We start from the raw sequence: 10,954 nt of genomic DNA on the forward strand, positions 1-10,954 counted from the left end.
CACATATGTTTTCCCTAAAGCATAGAAGGAAATTATTTTCTTTCTAAACAAAATGTATTCCATCTGTGGTGCTTGCTTTCAGTAGTGCAGGTTGTCCTAGGAGTTTTCTCTGCAGTAGCTCTTCCATTCTCATCTGTAACATTTGGTATTCACCCTAGTGTTCTGATCTCTAAACTTCCTCCCTGTGGTGGGGTGTTCCGCCCCTTTAAGAATCAATCTAGAGTTTACAGCCAAGACAGTCTGGGCACAATCCAGAAGCACCCTGCCCTGTCCTTGGGCCAGGGCTATATAAACAGGAAAAGGAAGTTGAGCAAGGAAAGCGTGTATGTGTGCGATGGGTGTGGGGTGGACCAGAAGTCATGCTGATGGCTACAGGTTGCAGGTTCGTTCAAGCACTGGGACACTGGCCTAGGACCTATAGACTTTTGTTTTCTGACTTTAAGGGCTTGTCTACATAGTGTGTAGTCTGCACTACAGGGGAGTATATTTTAGTGCACACTAGCATGTGTGTAGTAACAGATATATGTGGACCTGCTGGTGCGCACTAAAAATTCCCTAGTGTGTTTTAAGGTAGTACTGTAATGTAACATACTAGTTATGTAGCATTCTGCATGAGACTACTTCATTAATGTGCATTAGCAAACTTTTAGTGTGCGGCAGTAGGGTCTATACAGGCCAGTGAATGCACAAATGCACAGAATAGTCCACCGTGTAGACAAGCCCTGCGTTTGGTTGCTCTGGTTCAAGGCTGGGAGTTAAGAGCTTTATGAACTTCATTAAGTTGCTTCTTCCCTGACCTGCTGCTTCTGGGAAAGGGAGAAAGTCTGCCTGCCTCCTAAAGCAATAATGGCACAGGGAACTCTGCAGCCGGGGTTGGTTTGGAGGCCTTCTTAAAGGGGCTTGCATTTGTTTATTTTTTAAATGTATGAGTTTGGTTTTGGCCTTCCCAGTCTCAGATCCTGTACACTCACCACTAAGTAAGGAGTCCTGCTCAAAGTCTCCAAACGAACATGTGTGATGCAGAGCCTTTTGTGGGATCCGCTGTAGTACTGGAGAGATAATTTCTCCCTGTAGAACCATGACTCCCATGGTGGCTGCCTCCCTCTGGAACAATGAAACTGTTAAGTAGTATAGGGGAGGCTCATCATGAGTTCAGGGGACAGAATTTGCCAATTGGACCTAGTCTATGTCACTCACTCCTGCAAGAGACAAGTACGTCCTTGGATTTATCCCTTCAGAACAAAATGCAAAACTAATTTCTTCAACTTATTGTTGCCTTGATAAATTCACACTCAAACACAATACACTTATAAAAATATATACTCCCTTCCCCCCACCCCCCGAAACTAATCAAACTATTTTCCCTACAGGCTAGGAAGGAAGGAAGGGAGAGTTGTTACTGACGATCTATAACTGCATGGGAGGTGCTCAGATACTATGGTGATAGAGGCCATGTAGGTACTTAGAAATAGATCCCTTCCTTCCCTATTTCACCGCGGCCCTGAGGTGTGCATTTGCCACAGATTTTGCTGACAAAATCATTCATAATGGATCACCGAAGGAAGAAACTGACAATTGAACATTCTTGCAGCTCTCCCTGCCCCTGGCATGAAGCCCTTCTGTGCAAATCACTGTTGTTTTATTCACAAGGTGTTCCTGCCGTTGCTAGGAGACTGACTCTCTGCTTGGGAAGAAAGATTATTTCCAAATTTAAAATGGCTCATCTCCCATCTTTAACTAGGAAATTAATTCTCCTACACAAAGGGGAATTCACCTGCCCATGAATACTGAACAGAAGACCAGATCTTATGATAAAAGTATTTGCCTCCACCAGCTAAGGAATGGTTAGTTCTCTGTAAGGCAGATAAGGGTTTTAACTTTTTAAGGGACAATAAGGGATTTCATTTTTTTCTCATACAAACACAAACATACTTAAGGTAACATATGATGGCATCATGGGTAGTTTTTCAGGTGTAAGATGAATGTACAGGAAGCACTCCCAAAAGATGTACGCTGTGTATTATAGGTTTCAAATATATTTTTGGAACCATCCGATCTAGACTACAGTTCTGTTACTGAGCCTGTGGGTGACCAAAGATGTAATAATAATCAGGCCCAATTCAGGCACATATGCGGGCCTCTCTGCCCTGCCTCCCCCATCACTGACTATTAGAACTGAGCTCCTCACCTTCTCTCTTTCTGCCTTTCTCTGTCACTGTTGACCACACCACCATTCTCCCTGTCACTCAGGCCTGTAACCTAGGGCTCATTTTCGACTCCCTGCTCTGCAGATCCAGGCTATATCCAAAGCTTGGCACTTCTTCCTTCATAATATTTCTAAACTTTTGATATTTTCTTTCTGTTCATACAGTCAAAGCTCACCAGGCCCACACCATCTCCAGCCCTGTTTACTGTGACAAGCAGGGGCGGCTCCAGGCACCAACGCACCAAGCGCGTGCCTGAGGTGGCAAGCCGCGGGGGGCGGCCTGCCGGTCGCCGTGGGGGCGGCAGTCAGGCTGCCTTTGGCGGCATGCCTGCGGGAGGTCTGCTGGTCCCGCAGTTTCGGCAGCAATTTGGCGGCAGGTACACCGAAGGTGCGGGACTGGCGGACCTCCCGCAGGCATGCCACCGAATCTGCGCTACCAGTGGACCTCCTGCAGGCATGCTGCCGAAAGCCGCCTTACTGCCGTGCTTGGGGTGGCAAAATACATAGAGCCGCCCCTGGTGACAAGCTCCTTCTCTCCAACATAGCCCCCTCCAGTCCATACAGCACAGCGACTAGGATGGACTTTCTTCCTGGTCACTCTGAGCCCATCACCCCCTCTTTGAATCCCTACACCCTTTGCTTCATCGGATCAAGTTCAAACTTCGCATCTTCACCTTCCAGGCCCTTCAAAACTCTGCCCTTCCTTATTCTATCTGCTCTTGTCTTTTATCACAAGCCCCCTCCTTTTACCTCTTTTCCCTAGCTCCTGCCTCCGTGTCCCAGACTTTTAGAGAGCAATCATATTGCATGAGAAATATTTACGCTATTCGTGGGAATCTTTTGCACCAGGTGGGCGTTGATGGGAATAACGCTTTGCACTTTTCACTCCAGGATCTCAGATTGTAAACATTGACTGAAGCAGCATCACAACATCCCTGGGAAGTAAAATATTATCTGCAAGGGGGTGTCCACCCCACACAAGACCTGAATGGGTAAATTAGGCAAATTAACCTTAGGCTGTACCTAGGGAGTGCTAAGGCTGAATTGCAGATGAAGTCCAGCCAGGGGAGGAGCTGGGCAGGGTTTATAAAGAGAGGAAGTGGGTAGGCTGCAATGAGGGAGGAAAACCTGCAGTTGCACTCCCTGATACATGGGGAAGAGCAGGAAGCTGCCCAGGGAAGGGACAGGGAGAGTAAAATCCCAGTGCTTCTGGGTTGAGGGGTCCTTGGACTGGAACCTCCCTACTGGTCACTGGAGGAGTGGCACAGACCAAGAGGTAGGGAGTGGACTGCCTGCGACAGTTTGCCTCAAACAGCTTGTGATACCCTGGAAGGGGGGAGAACTTTAATATGACTTAGCCAGAGCGCTAAGCTATGAAAAGGACAGTGCTGCCGCCTCCGGTACATCAGAGGCCATGGAGTAACTGAGGAGAATGACAGACTGAGTAGTCACAGGAAGCGGGGTCAGACCAGGTAGCGGAGCTAATTCCCCAGATGAGCCACTAGGCATGGTGAGTGGACCAGTCCCCGTCATGTACCCATTTTATAGATGGCTGAACTTGAGCAAAGGGGAGAGATTATCTTGTGACTTGTCCAGTGTCTCACAACACAGGAGGGTTGATAGTGGGAATAGAACCCAAAAGTTGTGCCTCCTAGTTCTAGAATCACTAGATTCACTCTGACCATATTAAACGGTTCCATTGATACAGGGCAGTTCTACAGGAGTGGTGGACTTGATACGGCATCAGAGGAAGATGCTTTTTGTTCACAAGTATCTCATGCCTTTGCATTTAGACATAGCAGTTCTGGAAAAGCTATGGCTGTTTCACTGGATGTGTTGTTCTATAGGTCCAGGAATTTTTGTTTGTGTGACAATTTTTATTTTCCTTTTTTCCCCTCTGAAGGCGTCAGTAATAGGAAGAGGCTGACAACATGCCTTCTGTATCTGTGCTGATGTTGCAATGGCCTCAAGTGCTGCTCACATCACCCACAAACTTCCACTCCACCCCCAAAGTTAATTAATCTGCTCCCTTCTCCTCCTTCAGATCTCACTTCTGATGCGATGCTTACAGGGCAGTACCTATCAATTAGGCAGGTGGCAAAGCTGCACTGTGCGCACAGCCAGTCTACAGGAAAAATGCTCGTATTAATTGTTACCTTTTTCTTTTTACCCCAGCCCCACTTGTTTGTTTGTCCCATTTATCTGTTGTGTCTTGTTATTATAAGCTCTTTGAGGTGCAGAGACTGTTTTTAATCCATGCTTGTACAACACCAAAAAAAAGAGGCAACTTAAATCATAAATAAACTCTGAACAACTTCCCAAAGCCTTGCAAATCTTAGGGACAAATAAAAAAAGAGGGTGAGATTTTACACATTACTCCTTATTGTGCCTAACTCTGCTCCCACTGAGGTCACAGTGGGTTTGCCTATTGACAGAGGGGACAAAGCTAAGGCCACACTGAACCCAGCCCTTTTGAAAATCTCATCCAGGATGTCTCTCTAAACTCTGAATTTCTGTACTCTTCCTAAGGATTCAGAGGGTCACATTTTCAATAGCAGACAAAAATACTCCTGCAGAATGGAGATATCACTGTGTGTGCATGGCACACACTACATAAAGCACTAGGGCATGCAAATGTAGGATTTCTGTGTGCAACTAGACATATCCACAAATATTGTGGGTGTTTGGGGGGGGGTCCATTGAAAATGTGCCCCGTTGGCCCACGTTTTCACAATTACACAACAAATTTGCATATGCGATTACCACAGCTGGCTCAATCAATTGGGTGCGTATTTTGTCTGTGCTATTGTGTGCCAAACTTTTCTGAAAATTGAGGCCAGAATGTTATTTTCAGCATGGCTTCTTGTATGTTTGTTTTCCAATCTTCTTCCCTGACAAAGCAGCCAAGCCTCAGTGCTTTGCTTCTCATGGAAGAGAACTAGAGTGACCAGACAGCAAGTGTGAAAAATCAGGAAAGGGGTAGGGGAGTAATAGGCGCCCATATAAGACAAAGCCCCAAATATCGAGACTGTCCCTATAAAATTAGGACATCTAGTCACCCTAAAGAGAACACAGTAAAGGTTTCCTCTAAACTGCTGATTTATGGATTAGCCCAGTAGGGGGTGCCTTGCTTGCAAGAAGGTAATTTACTGAGGTTTATGATAGGGAAGTTTTGGATACTTTACCTGTTTGGAAAAGTAAAGAGATTGTTGAAGACTGTCATTGGATCAGCTCCACAAGTGATTGAGATTCATGTGTTCCTCACAAAGAGAAGGGGCCTCATACACAAAAAGCTGTGTTATAAATTTGTGAATTCCTTCCTCAAAGCCCAGGCATTTTCCCCCTGCTGCACTTTGAGATTTATGGAATGCTGTTGCTGAAAGGGATCTCAGCTCAGGAGGCAGCAGCAGCGCCCCCCCCCACTTTGAAATCTGCCACTTCACAGGTGCACCTTCAGAATGAGCAAAGTGCTTGACCTAAGTCTGTTTTATACAAAGCTGGGGTAATCAGGATGAAAAGTCCTGTTTTCATTTTTCCTCTTACAGTGTTTTAGTTTATTTTGGGTCTGGCTCAGACTGTTCTGTAGCTGTGTGACAGTTCTCTGCCAATATATGTGTACCACTAACCATTCAAATTGACTTCAGGGATCCTATACTTATGACAGTGCCATTTTTGCTTCCTTCTTCACTTATTTTAATGCTCTACCCTGGCTTTTGGTGATATTAGTAATCAGTTTTGCAATAGATTTTTTAGGTGTCTAGACATATAGGCTGCATTTGTGGTCTTTTTCAGTTAGCTCAGTTTAGAACCTGTAATGTCTATATTTCAGTTTATGGTGACTTAATTTTCAAACACACTTCCCAAAACAATAAGCAATTAGTGCACAGGATATAGTTTTGTTTGTATGGTGGAATTTTTCAGTTTCTCAGTTCATTTACAGCAGTGAGATCCTGATGCTACAAACACTTATGCACATGATTAACTTTTGTCCCATGGAACTACTTACATGGTTAAACTTAAGCACATGTGTAATAAGTGTTTTTAGGATCTGGGCCTAACTACTTAGATGCATACATTCATACTACTATGCAATTATAAACATATCTTGGCAATGAAGAAGTGTAAGATGGTCCCTAAAACAAGTGTGGTCTAGAATACCCAAATTGCAGGTGCCCAGGGGACTGAGTTTTTGTGTGCGCAAATTTTTGTGTGTGTGGAGGGCACTCTTCTGGAGGGCACTTCTAAACATATATAAACCATATATATTGCAAGAGGAGGTAGCAGTTTCTCAAGCAACATATAATTTATCTGACAAAGTTAGAAGCTAAAGTATTACCATGTGATTAAAACATTTATTAATTTACAGAGAAACAGATTTTTTTTTTTTGCTCAGGAGTGATGGGAATCAGCTAAACAGGTGTTGCCCCTTTGGTCAAAGCAGTTCGCCAGAATTCAGAACCTGGCAGGGATGTTTCCATTTGGATGAGAAATGATAAGCGTCAGATATATCCTCAGTGTAATCTTGTTTTATTACAAAAGTGTATATAAAGTCCTTGTTCTCTGAACGCAATAGAAACAAACAGCATCAGGCAGTTTCCTTGCTCAGAAATCCCCAAGTCTGCCACTCCAGTGAGCTGTGTGTTTTTACAAGAGCATCTTTTAGTTTTTACGTTTTGTGAAAAAATGAAAACACATACTAACAAGTAACTAAATTTTACGGAAAGTACCAGTGTCACTTTTCAGTGAGTGCAACCTATCCCTCTTGGGTTGCTTTCTGAATGCGCTTTAAATTTACATAGCTAAACATACTCCAATAAACTCTTCTGGCATACAGAGATTACTTAACGGTATATAGGGGGTTGTGTGTAAATGCATCTAAAATTTCACTTCAGCCTCCATATGTGAGTAATTAAAGTTATGAAAAGATGCTGAAAATGTTAAAAATCATCTCAAAAGACCGTGTCACTGAGTTTGGCAAGGACAAATTTCATATTGATGGTAGGCTTCAAACTTGCTTAAAAACTTTAAATATATCAATAAAACGTTGTATTCAACTGATACTTATATATATTGTAGCCAGGGAAACTAAACTTCAGTGTTTCATTTTAATAGCAGAAAAAGGTGGGGTTTTTTTTGTTGGTTGTTTTTTTTTAAATTCTCTGATTAATCACGGTATAAACTAGGATCCCTGCTTATCACTAGGTTACAAACCTCTGGAGTGAAATACCATGAATGGTCTGTAGATGGCAATGTAGGATGCATAAATCTGAATCCTGAATTTGACTCATAACTCTCCACTGATGAAAATCATTATCTATATATCTCTCATACTGAAGCACTGTTGCAGTGTATATCTTAGAAATCACAGATCCTCTAGCTTTAGGCGGGACTGAACACAGCTGCTCCTGTGGTTTATCATGGATCTTTTGAGGCTGGACCTTTGTAAAATGAGCAGTATAAACCTCTACAAAGTTTACAAACACTGACTAGAGTTTCAGCATACAGTGGAAAATTGCCCATTGGCGCTGGATATCAGTGACATCCACTAAGCCTGTGTGAGCAGCATGGCCTTATGAGTGTTTATGAGTTGCCTTGGTTTTAAACCAGAGTGACGTCTATAAATGGAAGGCCAGGGAACCAGTAATGGGAGAAAATATGTATATGGACTCACGGTAGTTCCCACCCGCAGAAAAGAGATATCTGCAACTTTTGTGTACAGACAAGGCCCTATGGTGGGGCAAAGTGCTAACCTTAATTTATACTTCTTTTTTCTTTCCATGCTTATACCATGCCCTCTTTTACTGTCACATCCATTTTTGAGTTTATTCTCCCTATTTCCACTGCACCCTACAAGTAAAATAATTTATGACCCATTTACTTTGCCGCACGATGCCTCACTGCCTTAAGCTTCCTCACTCCAGTGCTCCTCTAAAGTGTACCTGCCCAATTTCTTAAGATACCCTTTATACTAGCACAGCATTTGGCCTATTTTGCTTTGGGTTAATGCTGCTTTTACACTCCAAAGTCTATGGCAATTGGTGACTCTTGCAATGAGTCATCTTTCCCTTGGATGACCTGATAGATTTCAATGTAAAAGCTGTAGGATGAAATACATCAGACTCTTTTATTAAGTATTTAGATAATGAAAATGTGTATGTACTACTTAGATTCATAGCTTAGCAACTGTATGTCTTAATGTCAAAACACAATATCCTGCTACCATCCCAATATAATTAAATGTACAGAAATACATGCATGTCCATATACTTATTGAAGTGCTTATTGCAGAAACATATACTGATCTGTGGAGTATTTATACATCTAAATATGGAAATACTTGCTGACCTGCTGTACTTTAATTTACAGAAGTTTCAAAAATTGACAACTCCGTAGCCTGGGAAGCAAGCAACCCTGGCTTTTAACTCAGATCCCCAGATGATAGTATCTAATAATACTGTGTATTCCAGGTTAGCCACTTGAGTTTTGGATTTGATGCATGCTAATGACCAAATTTTCCAACTGTTTTTTGGATTAAAAAAATAAAAGTAGGAACAAAATGATTAACAGAAAAAGAGGCTTGGGTAAGGAGAAGCTGAAAATTTGGCCTTAAGATGCTAAGATTAGTGCCAGAACTAGTTTCAGAGAGTCGTATGGGTGTACAAAGCCTATCAGCAGGGCCACAGGGTAACAATGTGGTTATGGTAGCTTGTATACATGTAACACACATTCTATAATTAGTCTATTTGGGTCTTTGTGCTTCTAGCTAGGAGAGAACTTTATTTCTGTTCAGGTGACATTCATTTCTGGATTAGGTCTTCAAGGCAGAGAGGAGGTAAAATAGCTATTGGACAGGGAGTGCGGAAAGATCTGCCAATATCATGTGAGCTTGCTAGCTTTCCTCATCAGTAAGGCCTGTAGCTTATCAGCTGTGCTTTCAGCATGGTTAATGGTGTCCATGGTGATATCTGTGGAGGATTTCAGAGAATATGGGATGATGGAGCATTCCAAAGAAACACAAAAGAAACGGACACAATAGTTGGAAGTTGTAATTTTGTTGTTAATTATTTTGGGTCAGATTCTGAACTCCTTCTTTAATCAATACACAGGCAAAATGCCCATGAACTTTACTGATGATGGTTAAACTTGCATACACTGGTGGGTCAGTGCCAAACAGATAACCAATATTGTCCCAAAGGGACAGTAACAGTACAAGTCAATACAGAACATTCACAGAGCCTGCATGCTGCAGTGAACTAGGCAGAGTTTTAGAAGTTTCTTGGATCTCATCTAGTCTCTGTTGCACTCCAGGTTTTCAGACTGCTCATTACCATAGCATCTCAGAAGGCAATGAAGGAACAATGATAAGTAAATGAGCTGGTGGATCTAGCATTAGGCATTTTAAGCATTAGTTTAGAAATATGCCCTTACAGGCTTTTTTCCCCACTGGGGGGCAGGATTTATAAAACATGACTCTACTTTCGTGCCCTGTGCCACTGCCTGGTCTCTGGGAATGGCTCTCTTTGGGTATGTCTACAATGCAATTAGACACCTGCAGCTGACACATGCCAGCTGGCTCAAGCTGTTTTAATTGTGGTGTAGATATTTGGGCTTAGCCCAAGCTCTGGGAAGCTCCCACCTCACAGGGTCCTAGAGTCTGGGCTGCAGCCTGAGCCCGAATGTCTAAACCGCAATTAAACAGCCCCTTAGCCTGAGCCCATTAGCCCAAGTCAGCTGGCATGGACCAGCTGTGGGTTTTTAACTGCAGTGTAGCCATACCCTTTGTGATCTCATGACACCTCTGTTGGACCCTCCAAACTCACTGTTCCATAATGCTCTCTACATCCTAGTTTTAAACCCTGATGATTTGTATTTCTGAGACAAGAGGCCTAATTCATCGCTGGGATAACTGGATGCTGGAGTCCTGCAAAATCCTCCATGGGATAAGCAATTGAAAAAGGCTGTTAAAATACAGCAGCTCGGATATCTGTTAATTCAATCAGTTTCAGGGTGCTGATTAATAGTATAGCTGATTGATTGATTGACTACATTTATAGTTCAGTATTAAAAATGTTCAGAAGGCCAAATAAACAAGCTTAGCCAAAGTTTATTGTCTAAGACAAAGTAGTACAGTATGAAGCAGACATACATACCCCTCCTTTTGGGAAGAAATATTTATCCCACAGCATTTTCACCGTACACAGTAGGTGGTCTTCAAAATATACCCCCAAACTCACTTATATTTATGCTACTGTTGCTTGCAAGTTAGAATGCACTTTGTGTCACCTGAGATCCAACCCACCAGTTTGTCGAGTTCCTTAACTTGTGGTTCTGTACCTTCCCTTATCTCTCTTCTGGATACTACATTTCAAACCAGTTGCCCATGAAGTTACTGGTACAAGGACATAGAATGAATGTATCTTGCCTTTGACAGCCTTTATATTTGCTAATGGCAAAAGCTACATTTAGCTTTGCAGAGTATGGTGGGATATATATCTCTTGACATAAGTGAGCAAAGTGGAAAACGTGCGAAAGACATAATACAAATTGGTTAACATAACTGCCCACATGCTGGGTATAATATGGTATTAATCTGTTATGCCCCGGCCCTAACACACATGTGCTGGCTAACAAGGTGTAAATGAAAATGGCCATGTGGACAATCCCTCCCACAAACCTAGAGCAAACAGTTCAGATTCTAGTTAATACCATTGGCTGATCCGGGCTCAGAGTCTGAGTTTCCTCCTCCCA

At 42.7% G+C, this 10,954-nt stretch overlaps 1 long non-coding RNA gene across 2 annotated transcripts in view; it reads left to right on the top strand.

Moving 5' to 3' along the window:
* Positions 1-10,954, top strand: part of LOC120381300 — a 32,331-nt gene that overhangs the window by 11,782 nt on the left and 9,595 nt on the right. The window lies entirely within an intron of this gene.

Source organism: Mauremys reevesii, linkage group 13 (assembly GCF_016161935.1).
Source record: "Mauremys reevesii isolate NIE-2019 linkage group 13, ASM1616193v1, whole genome shotgun sequence".
NCBI classification, from domain to species: Eukaryota; Metazoa; Chordata; order Testudines; family Geoemydidae; genus Mauremys; species Mauremys reevesii.